General features: G+C 41.9%; 1 long non-coding RNA gene across 1 annotated transcript; it reads left to right on the top strand.

Annotated features, from left to right (window-relative positions):
* Positions 1–8,647: 8,647 nt before the first annotated feature.
* On the top strand, positions 8,648–9,193 carry LOC123995756. Its single transcript, XR_006831883.1, has 2 exons — positions 8,648–8,819; positions 8,870–9,193. It is a non-coding gene; the product is annotated as an uncharacterized LOC123995756 (long non-coding RNA).
* Positions 9,194–17,748: the final 8,555 nt, after the last annotated feature.

Genomic DNA, 17,748 nt, shown 5'->3' with positions numbered 1-17,748 from the left:
GTGACTACATGGTCTCCTGTCTGATACAGCATGGTGACTACATGGTGACTACATGGTCTCCTGTCTGATACAGCATGGTGACTACATGGTGACTACATGGTCTCCTGTCTGATACAGCATGGTGACTACATGGTGACTACATGGTCTCCTGTCTGATGCAGCATGGTGACTACATGGTGACTACATGGTCTCCTGTCTGATGCAGCATGGTGACTACATGGTCTCCTGTCTGATACAGCATGGTGACTACATGGTGACTACATGGTCTCCTGTCTGATACAGCATGGTGACTACATGGTGACTACATGGTCTCCTGTCTGATACAGCATGGTGACTAGATGGTGACTACATGGTGACTACATGGTCTCTTGTCTGATGCAGCATGGTGACTACATGGTCTCCTGTCTGATACAGCATGGTGACTACATGGTGACTACATGGTCTCCTGTCTGATGCAGCATGGTGACTACATGGTGACTACATGGTCTCCTGTCTGATACAGCATGGTGACTACATGGTGACTACATGGTCTCCTGTCTGATGCAGCATGGTGACTACATGGTGACTACATGGTGACTACATGGTCTCCTGTCTGATGCAGCATGGTGACTACATGGTGACTACATGGTGACTACATGGTCTCCTGTCTGATGCAGCATGGTGACTACATGGTGACTACATGGTCTCCTGTCTGATACAGCATGGTGACTACATGGTGACTACATGGTCTCCTGTCTGATACAGCATGGTGACTACATGGTGACTACATGGTGACTACATGGTCTCCTGTCTGATGCAGCATGGTGACTACATGGTCTCCTGTCTGATGCAGCATGGTGACTACATGGTGACTACATGGTCTCTTGTCTGATACAGCATGGTGACTACATGGTGACTACATGGTCTCTTGTCTGATACAGCATGGTGACTACATGGTGACTACATTGTCTTCTGTCTGATACAGCATGGTGACTACATGGTGACTACATGGTCTCCTGTCTGATACAGCATGGTGACTACATGGTGACTACATGGTCTCCTGTCTGATACAGCATGGTGACTACATGGTGACTACATGGTCTCCTGTCTGATGCAGCATGGTGACTACATGGTCTCCTGTCTGATACAGCATGGTGACTACATGGTGACTACATGGTCTCCTGTCTGATGCAGCATGGTGACTACATGGTGACTACATGGTCTCCTGTCTGATACAGCATGGTGACTACATGGTGACTACATGGTCTCCTGTCTGATACAGCATGGTGACTACATGGTCTCCTGTCTGATGCAGCATGGTGACTACATGGTCTCCTGTCTGATACAGCAGGATGACTACATGGTGACTACATGGTCTCCTGTCTGATACAGCATGGTGACTACATGGTGACTACATGGTGACTACATGGTCTCCTGTCTGATGCAGCATGGTGACTACATGGTGACTACATGGTCTCCTGTCTGATGCAGCATGGTGACTACATGGTCTCCTGTCTGATGCAGCATGGTGACTACATGGTGACTACATGGTCTCCTGTCTGATGCAGCATGGTGACTACATGGTGACTACATGGTCTCCTGTCTGATACAGCATGGTGACTACATGGTGACTACATGGTGACTAAATGGTGACTACATGGTGACTACATGGTCTCCTGTCTGATGCAGCATGGTGACTACATGGTGACTACATGGTCTCCTGTCTGATACAGCATGGTGACTACATGGTGACTACATGGTCTCCTGTCTGATACAGCATGGTGACTACATGGTCTCCTGTCTGATGCAGCATGGTGACTACATGGTCTCCTGTCTGATGCAGCATGGTGACTAGATGGTGACTACATGGTGACTACATGGTCTCTTGTCTGATGCAGCATGGTGACTACATGGTGACTACATGGTCTCTTGATACAGCATGGTGACTACATGGTGACTACATGGTCTCCTGTCTGATACAGCATGGTGACTACATGGTGACTACATGGTCTCCTGTCTGATGCAGCATGGTGACTACATGGTCTCCTGTCTGATGCAGCATGGTGACTACATGGTGACTACATGGTCTCCTGTCTGATGCAGCATGGTGACTACATGGTGACTACATGGTCTCCTGTCTGATACAGCATGGTGACTACATGGTGACTACATGGTCTCCTGTCTGATACAGCGTGGTGACTACATGGTGACTACATGGTCTCCTGTCTGATACAGCATGGTGACTACATGGTGACTACATGGTGACTACATGGTCTCCTGTCTGATGCAGCATGGTGACTACATGGTCTCCTGTCTGATGCAGCATGGTGACTACATGGTGACTACATGGTCTCTTGTCTGATACAGCATGGTGACTACATGGTGACTACATGGTCTCTTGTCTGATACAGCATGGTGACTACATGGTGACTACATTGTCTTCTGTCTGATACAGCATGGTGACTACATGGTGACTACATGGTCTCCTGTCTGATACAGCATGGTGACTACATGGTGACTACATGGTCTCCTGTCTGATACAGCATGGTGACTACATGGTGACTACATGGTCTCCTGTCTGATGCAGCATGGTGACTACATGGTCTCCTGTCTGATACAGCATGGTGACTACATGGTCTCCTGTCTGATACAGCATGGTGACTACATGGTGACTACATGGTCTCCTGTCTGATGCAGCATGGTGACTACATGGTGACTACATGGTCTCCTGTCTGATACAGCATGGTGACTACATGGTGACTACATGGTCTCCTGTCTGATGCAGCATGGTGACTACATGGTGACTACATGGTCTCCTGTCTGATGCAGCATGGTGACTACATGGTGACTACATGGTATCTTGTCTGATACAGCATGGTGACTACATGGTCTCCTGTCTGATACAGCAGGATGACTACATGGTGACTACATGGTCTCCTGTCTGATACAGCATGGTGACTACATGGTGACTACATGGTGACTACATGGTCTCCTGTTTGATGCAGCATGGTGACTACATGGTGACTACATGGTCTCCTGTCTGATACAGCATGGTGACTACATGGTCTCCTGTCTGATGCAGCATGGTGACTACATGGTGACTACATGGTCTCCTGTCTGATACAGCATGGTGACTACATGGTGACTACATGGTCTCCTGTCTGATACAGCATGGTGACTACATGGTGACTACATGGTGACTACATGGTGACTACATGGTCTCCTGTCTGATGCAGCATGGTGACTACATGGTGACTACATGGTCTCCTGTCTGATACAGCATGGTGACTACATGGTGACTACATGGTCTCCTGTCTGATACAGCATGGTGACTACATGGTCTCCTGTCTGATGCAGCATGGTGACTACATGGTGACTACATGGTGACTACATGGTCTCTTGTCTGATACAGCATGGTGACTACATGGTGACTACATGGTCTCCTGTCTGATGCAGCATGGTGACTACATGGTCTCCTGTCTGATGCAGCATGGTGACTACATGGTCTCCTGTCTGATACAGCATGGTGACTACATGGTGACTACATGGTCTCCTGTCTGATGCAGCATGGTGACTACATGGTCTCCTGTCTGATGCAGCATGGTGACTACATGGTGACTACATGGTCTCCTGTCTGATGCAGCATGGTGACTACATGGTGACTACATGGTCTCCTGTCTGATACAGCATGGTGACTACATGGTGACTACATGGTCTCCTGTCTGATGCAGCATGGTGACTACATGGTGACTACATGGTCTCCTGTCTGATACAGCATGGTGACTACATGGTGACTACATGGTCTCCTGTCTGATACAGCGTGGTGACTACATGGTGACTACATGGTCTCCTGTCTGATACAGCATGGTGACTACATGGTGACTACATGGTGACTACATGGTCTCCTGTCTGATGCAGCATGGTGACTACATGGTCTCCTGTCTGATGCAGCATGGTGACTACATGGTGACTACATGGTCTCTTGTCTGATACAGCATGGTGACTACATGGTGACTACATGGTCTCTTGTCTGATACAGCATGGTGACTACATGGTGACTACATTGTCTTCTGTCTGATACAGCATGGTGACTACATGGTGACTACATGGTCTCCTGTCTGATACAGCATGGTGACTACATGGTGACTACATGGTCTCCTGTCTGATACAGCATGGTGACTACATGGTGACTACATGGTCTCCTGTCTGATGCAGCATGGTGACTACATGGTCTCCTGTCTGATACAGCATGGTGACTACATGGTGACTACATGGTCTCCTGTCTGATGCAGCATGGTGACTACATGGTCTCCTGTCTGATACAGCATGGTGACTACATGGTGACTACATGGTCTCCTGTCTGATACAGCATGGTGACTACATGGTGACTACATGGTCTCCTGTCTGATGCAGCATGGTGACTACATGGTCTCCTGTCTGATACAGCATGGTGACTACATGGTGACTACATGGTCTCCTGTCTGATGCAGCATGGTGACTACATGGTGACTACATGGTCTCCTGTCTGATACAGCATGGTGACTACATGGTGACTACATGGTCTCCTGTCTGATGCAGCATGGTGACTACATGGTGATCATGGTGTCTGATACAGCATGGTGACTACATGGTGACTACATGGTCTCCTGTCTGATACAGCAGGATGACTACATGGTGACTACATGGTCTCCTGTCTGATACAGCATGGTGACTACATGGTGACTACATGGTCTCCTGTCTGATGCAGCATGGTGACTACATGGTGACTACATGGTCTCCTGTCTGATACAGCATGGTGACTACATGGTCTCCTGTCTGATGCAGCATGGTGACTACATGGTGACTACATGGTCTCCTGTCTGATGCAGCATGGTGACTACATGGTGACTACATGGTGACTACATGGTCTCCTGTCTGATGCAGCATGGTGACTACATGGTGACTACATGGTCTCCTGTCTGATGCAGCATGGTGACTACATGGTGACTACATGGTGACTACATGGTCTCCTGTCTGATACAGCATGGTGACTACATGGTGACTACATGGTGACTAAATGGTGACTACATGGTGACTACATGGTCTCCTGTCTGATGCAGCATGGTGACTACATGGTGACTACATGGTCTCCTGTCTGATACAGCATGGTGACTACATGGTGACTACATGGTCTCCTGTCTGATACAGCATGGTGACTACATGGTCTCCTGTCTGATGCAGCATGGTGACTACATGGTGACTACATGGTCTCCTGTCTGATGCAGCATGGTGACTACATGGTGACTACATGGTGACTACATGGTCTCTTGTCTGATACAGCATGGTGACTACATGGTGACTACATGGTCTCTTGTCTGATACAGCATGGTGACTACATGGTGACTACATGGTCTCCTGTCTGATGCAGCATAGTGACTACATGGTCTCCTGTCTGATGCAGCATGGTGACTACATGGTCTCCTGTCTGATACAGCATGGTGACTACATGGTGACTACATGGTGACTACATGGTCTCCTGTCTGATGCAGCATGGTGACTACATGGTCTCCTGTCTGATGCAGCATGGTGACTACATGGTGACTACATGGTCTCCTGTCTGCTGCAGCATGGTGACTACATGGTGACTACATGGTCTCCTGTCTGCTGCAGCATGGTGACTACATGGTGACTACATGGTCTCCTGTCTGATACAGCATGGTGACTACATGGTGACTACATGGTCTCCTGTCTGCTGCAGCATGGTGACTACATGGTCTTTTGCGGGTACTATTTAATGAACCTGTAAGTTGAGGACTTGTGAGGCGTCTATTTCTCAAACTAGACACTCTAATGTACTTGTCCTCTTGTTCAGTTGTGCACCGGGACCTCCCACTTTGGTTAGAGCCAGTTTGCGCTGTTCTGTGAAGGGAGTAGTACACAACGTTGTACAAGATCTTCAGTTTCTTGGCAATTTCTCACATGAAATAGCCATCATTTCTCAGAACAAAAATAGACTGAGTTTCCTTGCGTCCTGAGGCAGTTAGATTTGGGTCGGATCCTAGAGTTTTTTTTAACAATGTCTACACTTAAATTTGATACTTTAATGGGCAAAAAATGTGCTTTTCTTTCATAAACAAGGACATTTCTAAGTGACCCCAAACTTGTGTGTGTTACAGAATAGCATTAATACAATATTATTTTTCCTTTTTTTTTTCGAACAAGTGATTTGTGTAAAGATGTCTTGATAAGCAAGCAGCTACGCAGTGTAGGCCTAGTTCTAGGTAAACCTTTCCTTGCTAATAATGATATGAAATAATACTGATGATCAGGGGGAGGACTTTTTTTTATTCTGCCTCCGCTGAGAAGGGTCTGACGCGAGTATCTAGGCTGTGACGGGGCTTACTCCAGATGGAATTTCAGGCTTTGCCTCAGCTTGGAAACCAAATGCTGGTTGATAACAAGTGTGAATCGTCAGACGTCAGGAAGATTTGTCAAGTATTAAATCCAAATATAAATCATTATTTTCTGTTTTGTAAATGTACCAAATGTGCCAAATGGGTCATGTGAAAGCTTGATTTAATTGGCCCGATGAGCTTGGCAGAAGTTGCCAGCTCACAGGCCTGAATGTCAAGCCCTGCCCATTAGTTGGTGATGTCATAATTGCTATATGTTTTAAGGACTAGGAGGGATTCTTAATTTAGGAGGGATTCTGAATAATATGTGTAATTCTTAACTTTCTGTGTTGATAGTTGACTACTGAGTTGTGCGGTCTGAGAGGCCATTTTGCTCTAAATGAACTGAATCGTGATGAAGGGGGAGCAGTGCGATGAAGTGCTGTGTAGGACATGTATGTTTTTGCACTCTTTATTTACAGAGCCTTCGGGAAGTATTCAGACCCCTTGACTTTTCCACATTTTGTTACGTTACAGCCTTCTTCTAAAATGGATTAAATTGTTTTTTTCCTCATCAATCTACACCCAATATCCCATATTAACATCACAATACCCCATAATGACATCACAATACCCCATAATGACATCACAATACCCCATAATGACATCACAATACCCCATAATGACAAAGCAAAAACAGTTTTTCTGAAATGTTTGCAAATTTATAAAAAAGCAACAAATGAAAACATTTACATAAATATTCAGACCCTTTACTCAGTACTTTGTTGAAGCACCTTTGGCAGCGATTACAACCTCGAGTCTTCTTGAGTATGACTTGCCTAGTTAAATAAAGGTTAAACATATATTTATAAATACAAGCTTGGCACCCCTGTATTCGAGGAGTTTCTCCCATTCTTCTCTGCAGATCCTCTCAAGCTCTGTCAGGTTGGATGGGGGAGTCGCTGCACAGCTATTTTCAGGTCTCTCCAGAGATGTTCGATCGGGTTCAAGTCCAGGCTCTTGCTGGGCCACTAAAGGACATTCAGAGACTTGTCCTGTTGGAAGGTGAACCATCACCCTAGTCTGAGGTCCTGAGCTCTGGAGCAGGTTTTCATCAAGGATTTCTCTGTACTTGGCTCCGTTCATCTTTCCCTCGATCCTAACTAGTCTCCCAGTCCCTGCCACTGAAAAACATCCCCACAGCATGATGCTGCCACCACCATGCTTCACTAGTCTCCCAGTCCCTTCTGCTGAAAAACATCCCCACAGCATGATGCTGCCACCACCATGCTTCACTAGTCTCCCAGTCCCTGCCACTGAAAAACATCCCCACAGCATGATGCTGCCACCACCATGCTTCACTAGTCTCCCAGTCCCTTCTGCTGAAAAACATCCCCACAGCATGATGCTGCCACCACCATGCTTCACTAGTCTCCCAGTCCCTTCTGCTGAAAAACATCCCCACAGCATGATGCTGCCACAACCATGCTTCACTAGTCTCCCAGTCCCTTCTGCTGAAAAACACAACAGTCTCCCAGTCCCTTCTGCTGAAAAACATCCCCACAGCATGATGCTGCCACAACCATGCTTCACTAGTCTCCCAGTCCCTTCTGCTGAAAAACATCCCCACAGCATGATGCTGCCACAACCATGCTTCACCGTAGGGTTGGTGCCAGGTTTCCTCCAGACGTGACACTTGGCATTCAGGCCAAGGAGTTCATTCTTGGTTTCATCAGACCAGAGAATCTTGTTTCTCATGGTCTGAGTACTTTAGGTGCCTTTGGCAAACTCTAAACGGGCTGTCGTGTGCCTTTTACTTAGGAGTGGCTTCCGTCTGGCCACTCTACCATACAGGCCTGATTGGTGGAGTGCTGCAGAGATGGTTGTCCTTCTTGAAGGTTCTCCCATCTCCACAGAGGAACTCTAGAGCGCTGACAGAGTCACCTCCCTGACCAAGGCCTTTCACCCCTGATTGCTCAGTTTGGAGGGGCGGACAGCTCTATGAAGAGTCTTAGTGGTTCCAAACTTCTTCCATTTAATAATGATGGAGGCCACTGTGTCCTTGGGGACCTTCAATGCTGCAGAAGTGGTTTGGTACCCTTCCCCAGATCTGTGCCTCGACACAATCCTGTCTCTGAGCTCTACGGATTCCTTTGACCTCATGGCTTGGTTTTTGCTCTGACATGCACTGTAAACTGTGGGACCTTTATATAGACAGGTGTGTTACATAGACAGGTGTGTTACATAGACAGGTGTGTTACATAGACAGGTGTGTTATATAGACAGGTGTGTGCCTTTCCAAATCATGTCCAATCAATTTAATGTACCAACGTGGGTGGACTCTAATCAAGCTGTAGAAACATCAAGGATGATCAATGGAAACAGGATGTCTGAATGCTTTGTTTGTGCTTTGTCATTATGAGGTCATAATGTGTAGATTAATGGGGATGTTTTGTTGTATTAATCCAGGTAGGTATTATGTGTAGATTAATGGGGATGTTTTGTTGTAATTAATCCAGGTAGGTATTATGTGTAGATTAATGGGGATGTTTTGTTGTAATTAATCCAGGTAGGTATTATGTGTAGATTAATGGGGATGTTTTGCTGTAGTAATCCAGGTAGGTATTATGTGTAGATTAATGGGGATGTTTTGCTGTATTAATCCATTGTAGAATTAGTCTGTAACGTAACAAAATGAAAAAGTCGAGGGGTCTGAATACTTTGCGAGATTTACTTTGTAAATGCTTTTTGATGTTGATAACTGATAGGTGCCTCCTGCCAAAATGTTTTTTCATGTATTCAAAGAGTTGACATGGCAGCTTCCTACTCTGCCATAGGATACCTTTTATTGTATTTATTTAATTCTGATTATTGAGTGGTAGAAAATGTCCTTTGTGTGATTTTGTTAGACTCATTGATTGATTGATTTAATGAACACCAGTGCCCCAAAATAGACAACTTCACTGTGATGTAATAAATAAGGAAACACTCAACGTAGTCAGACCCCATGACTTTTCAACCTAGTCAGACCCCATGACTTTTCAACCTAGTCAGACCCCATGACTTTTCAACCTAGTCAGACCCCATGACTTTAACATAGTCAGACCCCATGACTTTTCAACCTAGTCAGACCCCATGACTTTTCAACCTAGTCAGACCCCATGACTTTTCAACCTAGTCAGACCCCATGACTTTTCAACCTAGTCAGACCCCATGACTTTTCAACCTAGTCAGACCCCATGACTTTAACATAGTCAGACCCCATGACTTTTCAAACTAGTCAGACCCCATGACTTTTCAACCTAGTCAGACCCCATGACTTTTGAACCTAGTCAGACCCCATGACTTTTGAACCTAGTCAGACCCCATGACTTTTCAACCTAGTCAGACCCCATGACTTTTCAACCTAGTCAGACCCCATGACTTTTCCCATGTTTTTTACAACCCAGTCTAAAATGTATGAAATTATTGTCCTCTTCAATCTACACACAATACCCCATAATGAAGTGTTTTTAGAAAATAAAAATCAAATGTATTAAAAAATAAAAACAGAAAAATGTGATTAATATTAATTTGATCTAATATTAATAAAAAGGAAAGTAATATCTCAGTCTAGCGTTTTATGATATCTTACAGTATTAGAGGTGTTGTAACTAATGAGGTACATTAGAGGTGTTGCATTTAATGAGGTACGTTAAAGAGATGTAATTAATGAGGTATGATAAAGAGGTGTTGTAATTAATGAGGTATGATAAAGAGGTGTTGTAATTAATGAGGTGCGTTAAAGAGATGTAATTAGTTATGTACATTAAAAGGAGAATCTGGGCTTGTTTTCGTCATGTCTGAGGCATTTCCATGTTATACTGATTGCACTGTATGTTTTTGTGGGTGTCATGGCCAAACGTTTTGAGAATGACACAAATATTAATTTCCACAAAGTTTGCTGCTTCAGTGTCTTTAGATATTTTTGTCAGATGTTACTATGGAATACTGAAGTATAATTACAAGCATTTCATTAAGTGTCAAAGGCTTTTATTAACAATTACATGAAGTTGATGCAAAGACTCAATATTTGCAGTGTTGACCCTACTTTTTCAAGACCTCTGCAATCCGCCCTGGCATGCTGTCAATTAACTTCTGGGCCACATCCTGACTGATGGCAGACCATTCTTGCATAATCAATGTTTGGAGTTTGTCAGAATTTGTGGGTTTTTGTTTGTCCACCCACCTCTTAAGGATTGACCACAAGTTCTCAATGGGATTAAGGTCTCTGGAGTTTCCTGGCCATAGACCCAAAATATTGATGTTTTGTTCCCTGAGCCAATTAGTTATCACTTTTGCCTTATGGAAAGGTGCTCTATCATGCTGGGAAAGGCATTGTTCGTCACAAGACTGTTCCTGGATGGTTGGGAGAAGTTGCTCTCGGTGTAACGGTTCTCTTCTATCTCCTCCTCTGACGAAGAGGTGGAACAAGGATTGGACCAAAATGCAACGTGATGATGATTCATGATATTTTAATGAAGGAAAACCTATACATGCAGAAACTACAAAAATAACTAAATGAAATAACGAAAACCGAAACAGCCCTATCTGGTGCAAACACAAAGAGAGGAACAATCACCCACGAAACACTCACAGAATATGGCTGCCTAAATATGGTTCCCAATCAGAGACAACGAAAATCACCTGCCTCTGATTAAGAACCGCCTCAGGGCAACCATAGACTTTCCTAGACAACCCTACTCAGCCACAATCCCAATACCTACTAAAACCCCAATACAAAAACACACCACAAAATAAACCCATGTCACACCCTGGCCTGACCAAATAAATGAAGACAAAAACATGCATACATACTTATTCATGACTGTGTTCTTAGGCACAATTGTGAGTGAGCCCACTCCCTTGGCTGAGAAACAACCCCACACATTAATGGTCTCAGGATGTTTTACTGTTGGCATGACAGGACTGATGTTAGCACTCACCGTGTCTTCTCCGGACAAGCTTTTTTCCGGATGCCCCAAACAATCGGAAAGGGGATTCATCAGAGAAAATGACTTTACCCCAGTCCTCAGCAGTCCAATCCCTGTATCTTTTGCAGAATATCAGTCTGTCCCTGATGTTTTTCCTGGAGAGAAGTGGCTTCTTTGCTGCCCTTCTTGACACCAGGCCATCCTCCAAAAGCCTTCGCCACACTGTGCGTGCAGATGCACTCAACTCACACCTGCCTGCTGCCATTCCTAAGCAAGCTCTGTACTGGTGGTGCCCCGATCTCGCAGCTGAATCAACTTTAGGAGACGGTCCTGGTACTTGCTAGACTTTCTAGGGCGCCCTGAAGCCTTCTTCACAACAATTGAACTGCTCTCCTTGAAGTTCTTGATGATCTGATAAATGGTTGATTTAGTTGCAACCTTATTGGCAGCAATATCCTTGCCTCCGAAGCCCTTTTTGTGCTGTGCAATGATGACAGAACGTGTTTCCTTGCAGGTTTCCATGGTTGCCTGAGGAAGAACAATGATTCCAAGCACCACCCTCCTTTTGAAGCTTCCAGTCTGTTATTCAAACTCAATCAGCATGACAGAGTGATCTCCAGCCTTGTCCTCGTCAACACTCACACCTGTGTTAACGAGATGTGGCAGGGATGAAATGCAGCGGAAATGTTTTTTTGGGGATTCAGACCATTTGCATGGCAAAGAGGGACTTTGGAATTAATTGCAATTCATCTGATCACTCTTCATAACATTCTGGAGTATATGCAAATTACCATCATACAAACTGAGGCATCAGACTTTGTGAAAATTAATATTTGTGTAATTCTCAACTTTTGGCCACGACTAGATATGGTTGTCCCTGTTCGATAGAGTAATTGGACATCTTTCAGTGATTCAAATGCATTGCTAAATATACAAGTCAACACATTTTTTCCAATCTCTGAAAGTCTACAATTTGTGTGGGGCGATGCGTCATCCTTCCGTCCCTCCCCCAAGGCATTTTTGAATAGGAAGCTGACGCTAACAACATAATCCTTTGGACAGAACCGTAAGAAATGACTAGACTACAATGGCTTCATGTGATTCCTTTCATCAACACAAATTTGCCGATGGAGCATCTATTAGCTACATGCTGACGTTCAACCATGCAAGTTTCAATTGAGTTAGTCTTATTTGCTAGCATTAGTTAGCGTGAATCAAAGATAGAACGAACAAACGTTTACTCTGCTGAAGGTTGCTACCACTTCCTTCAATGTCAAAGGTAAAATTGATTGACGGCTATATCATTTAGCTGATGGCTTTCAGAGTTCAATACAGGACAGTAGCATCCAGATAGACTTGCAAGCTAGCTAATGTTTTAATTTTAATTTTATTTATTTCACCTTTATTTAACCAGGTAGGCTAGTTGAGAACAAGTTCTCATTTGCAACTGCGACCTGGCCAAGATAAAGCATAGCAGTGTGAACAGACAACACAGAGTTACACATGGAGTAAACAATTAACAAGTCAATAACACAGTAGAAAAAGCTAGCTAATGTTAAGTGACCTCTAATCGAGAATCATCCGGTTTGTTGTGAAGGGGGGAAAACCCCATCCACTCAGCCTGAAAACCCCATCCACTCAGCCTGAAAACCCCATCCATTCAGCCTGAAAACCCCATCCATTCAGCCTGAAAACCCCATCCACTCAGCCTGAAAACCCCATCCATTCAGCCTGAAAACCCCATCCATTCAGCCTGAAAACCCCATCCATTCAGCCTGAAAATCCTTCTGCTCTTTGGTCATCGTAAGCATCATTCTTGATAGCCGCAAGCCACTGGCAGCATCGGGGTAAGTCTCTGCTATTTTATTTTTATAACTAGTCAAGTCAGTTAACAACAACTTCTTATTTACAATGACGGCCTACCAAAAGGCCTCCTGCGGGACGGGCATGGATGAAAATAAAGGGTAAATATAAATATAGGACAAAACACATATCACGACAAGAGAGACAACACTACTTAAAGAGCCCTAAGACAACAACATATCAAGGCAGTAACATAACAACATGGTAGCAACACAACATACCAACATGATAGCAACACAACATAACAACATGGTAGCAACACAACATACCAACATGATAGCAACACAACATACTAACATGGTAACAACACAACATAACAACATGGTAGCAACACAACATGACAACATGTTAGCAACACAACATGATAGCAACACAACATAACAACATGGTAGCAACACAACATACCAACATGGTAGCAACACAACATGTTAGCAGCAAAAAACATGGTACGAACATTATTGGGCACAGACAACAGCATAAAGGGCAAGAACTTAGAGACAACAATACATCATGCAAAGCAGCCACAACTGTCAGTAAGAGTGTCCATGATTGAAGAGATGGAGATAACTGTCCAGTTTGAGTGTTTGTTGCAGATCGTTCCAGTCGCTAGCTGCAGCGAACTGAAAAGAGGAGAGACCCAGGGATGTGTGCTTTGGGGACCTTTAACAGAATGTGGCTGGCAGAACGGGTGTTGTATGTGGAGGATGAGGGCTGCAGTAGGTATCTCAGATTGGGGGGAGTGAGGCCTAAGAGGGTTGTGGAGGATGAGGGCTGCAGTAGATATTAACACTGCCAGACTCAGAGCATGATAACACGTTGGTGAAAAAATAAATAAGCACCAGTCAAAAGTTTGGACACATCTACTCATTAAAGGGTTTTTCTTTATTTTTACTATTTTCTACATTGTAGAATAATAGTGAAGACATCAACACTATGAAATAACACATATGGAATCATGTAGTAACCAACAAATCAATATATATTTTTAGATTTGCGATTCTTCAAAGTAGCCACCCTTTTGCCTTCACTAAACTGAATAAAAAGAAGAAGAAACTATAGTATGGAACAAAAATGATAGTAAAAATGCATTGGGGCCTTAAATTACATTTTGGACAAAAAAGGCTAACTCAGCTCCATCATTCATTGAGTCAGAAGAAACCCACTGATATTGCCCAGTACTTTAATGATTTTTTTCATTTACAAACACCAACTCTACTGTACATATCCAAGTATAACTGACCAAATTCTGAAATGGAAATATTGTCATTTTGAGTTCCGGAAGTGAGTGTGGAAGAGGTGATTTTTTTTGGGAGGGGGGGTCTGTCAACAATGACAAGCCACCAGGGTCTGACAATCTGGATGGAAAATTACTGAGGATAATAGCGGATGATATTGCCACATCTATTTACCATATCTTCATTCTAAGCCTACTAGAAAGTGTGTTGTCCTCAGGCCTGGAGGGAAGCCTAAAGTCATTCCACTACCCAAGAATAGTAAAGCCCCTGGCTCAAATAGCCGACCAATCAGCCTGTTACCAACCCTTAGTAAACTTCTGAAAACGTGTTTGACCAGATACAATGCTATTTTACAGTAAACAAATTGACAACAGACTTTCAGCGCACTTATAGGGAAGGACAGTCAACAAGCACAGCACTTACACAAATGACTGATGACTGGCTGAGAGAAATTGATGATGAAATGATTGTGGGGACTGTCTTGTTAGACTTTAGTGCAGCTTTTAACATTATAGATCATAGTCTGCTGCTGGAATAACACATGTGTTATGACTTTACACCCCCTGCTATAATGTGGATAAAGAGTTACTTGTATAACAGAACACAGAGGGTGTTATGGCTTTACACCCCCTGCTATAATGTGGATAAAGAGTTACCTGTTTGTAATACCCTTGTTTGAACTAGGTATTGAGTTTATTTGTTATAATTTATTGATATTAGATTTAAAAGGTGATTGAATTGCTCCTAAATTGTAATGTTCTTAATGCATTTCTTTTTGAATAAATATTTATTGAATGTATAAATGAATAACTTTGTTTACTTTTAAGTTTAAGTTTTGACCAATAGGGTCGCTTGTTAAGATGTGGCCAATGGGAGAGTTGACCTGGTTAATGGGAAGCTTGGGGGAAAAAAGAGAGGGAAAGAGACGTTGAGAAAAGATGGACGTTTTACATTCGGACCGTTGGTGAAGAAAATTATAAAAGAAGACGACAAAACTAGAACAGAACCCATACCTACTAAGACATGAAGGGAAATATTGATTTTATTTTAAGAGAGTTGTTCTAATTTTGTTGAGACTAAAAATAAAGACTGAAGCTATAGTCTCATCGTGGAGGTATTTGACAGCCTTGAGGTTAGCCTAGCATCGTGTGACACTGAGAGATAATTGCTTGGGAAGGTTTAACGAGTTCATGTTCCCATGGGATATCGGTTACGGCTAAGGAGTACTGTCTGCATTGATAGTTGTGCTGTGGATGTTGTGAGGAAACCTCAAGGAACTGCCATACTTCGCTGAAGGAATAGTAGTGAGTAGTCACAACGTGAGGTGCTTCTGGACTTTGTGTGTCGTCATTTAAAAAAAACTCCAACGCGTGCCAACGGGTTATTAAGCTTGGACTTGGGTTGTGCACGACTCATTGGGGTTTATTTTTTTATATATTTTTTTTAATGTTGTGCCATTAAAATGTAATCATACACATATTGAACCTTATGTATGTTGCCTTGGTGGAGTCATTTAATGTTTCAATTTAATTGAATGCATGGGATAGCCTATCCTGAGACAATAACATAAACCTATAATCATTTCATCTTCATCTTTACCCTATTGTCATCACCCTAGACAGTTTACAATAGGAATCCTTGTTGGTGATGTCCTTCCCACCTAACATCACATGCTGTTGAGATATTCTACGTAAGGTAATATCATGAGAGTCAAATTCGAGCCTGGTGAGAGGGTTACCTGACTAACAGAACACAGAAGGTGTTCTTTAATGGAAGCCTCTAAAACATAATCCAGGTAGAATCAGGAATTCCCCAGGGCAGCTGTCTAGGCCCCTTACTTTTTTCAATATTTACTAACAACATGCAACTGGCGTTGAGTAAGGCCAGTGTGTCTATGTATGCAGATGACTCAACAGTATACACGTCAGTGTCATGTGTCAATGTGCAGCGGTTAGGAGGGAGTCAGGCGCAGGACTGAGTAAAAGACATACTTTACTCGAAAATAAATAACAACATTTCCACGCAGGGAAAACACACCAGCTCACAGAAGTCTTGAACACTAAACAAAGAACAAACACGCACTAAACCATGTGGGAACTAGAGGGTTAAATAGGGAATACATTATAACGTAATGGGAACCAGGTGTGTACAATCAAGACAAAACAAATGGAAAAAGAAACGTAGATCGGTGGCAGCTAGAAAGTCGGTGACGACGACCGCCGAACGCCGAAAATAAGTATTAATAGTATTATTAGTATTAGTAGTATTAATAGTATTAATAGTATTATTAGTATTAGTAGTATTAGTAGTATTAATAGTATTATTAGTATTAGTAGTATTAATAGTATTAGTAGTATTATTAGTATTAGTCGTATTAGTAGTATTAATAGTATTATTAGTATTATTAGTATTAGTAGTATTAATAGTATTAATAGTATTATTAGTATTATTAGTATTAGTAGTATTAGTAGTATTAATAGTATTATTAGTATTAGTAGTATTAATAGTATTAGTAGTATTATTAGTATTAGTCGTATTAGTAGTATCAATAGTATTATTAGTATTAGTAGTATTAATAGTATTATTAGCATTAGTAGTATTAGTAGTATTAATAGTATTATTAGTATTAGTAGTATTAGTAGTATTATTAGTAGTATTAGTAGTATTATTAGTATTAGTAGTATTAGTAGTATTATTAGTAGTATTAGTAGTAGTAGTATTAATAGTATTAGTAGTATTAGTAGTATTAATAGTATTATTAGTATTATTAGTATTAGTAGTATTAATAGTATTATTAGTATTATTAGTATTATTAGTATTAGTAGTATTAATAGTATTAGTAGTATTAGTAGTATTAATAGTATTAGTAGTATTAGTAGTATTATTAGTATTGGTAGTATTATTAGTATTAGTAGTATTATTAGTATTAGTAGTATTATTAGTAGTATTAGTAGTAGTAGTATTAATAGTATTAGTAGTATTAGTAGTATTAATAGTATTAGTAGTATTAGTAGTATTATTAGTATTGGTAGTATTATTAGTATTAATAGCATTAGTAGTATTAGTAGTATTATTAGTATTGGTAGTATTATTAGTATTAGTAGTATTATTAGTAGTATTAGTAGTAGTAGTATTAATAGTATTAGTAGTATTAGTAGTATTAATAGTATTATTAGTATTATTAGTATTAGTAGTATTAATAGTATTATTAGTATTATTAGTATTATTAGTATTAGTAGTATTAATAGTATTAGTAGTATTAGTAGTATTAATAGTATTAGTAATATTAGTAGTATTAATAGTATTAGTAGTATTAGTAGTATTATT

Source organism: Oncorhynchus gorbuscha, linkage group LG14 (genome assembly GCF_021184085.1).
Source record: "Oncorhynchus gorbuscha isolate QuinsamMale2020 ecotype Even-year linkage group LG14, OgorEven_v1.0, whole genome shotgun sequence".
In the NCBI taxonomy this organism is placed as follows: domain Eukaryota; kingdom Metazoa; phylum Chordata; class Actinopteri; order Salmoniformes; family Salmonidae; genus Oncorhynchus; species Oncorhynchus gorbuscha.
The sequence above is the reverse complement of the archived record's forward strand: the minus strand, read 5'-3'. Positions and strand labels throughout refer to the sequence as shown.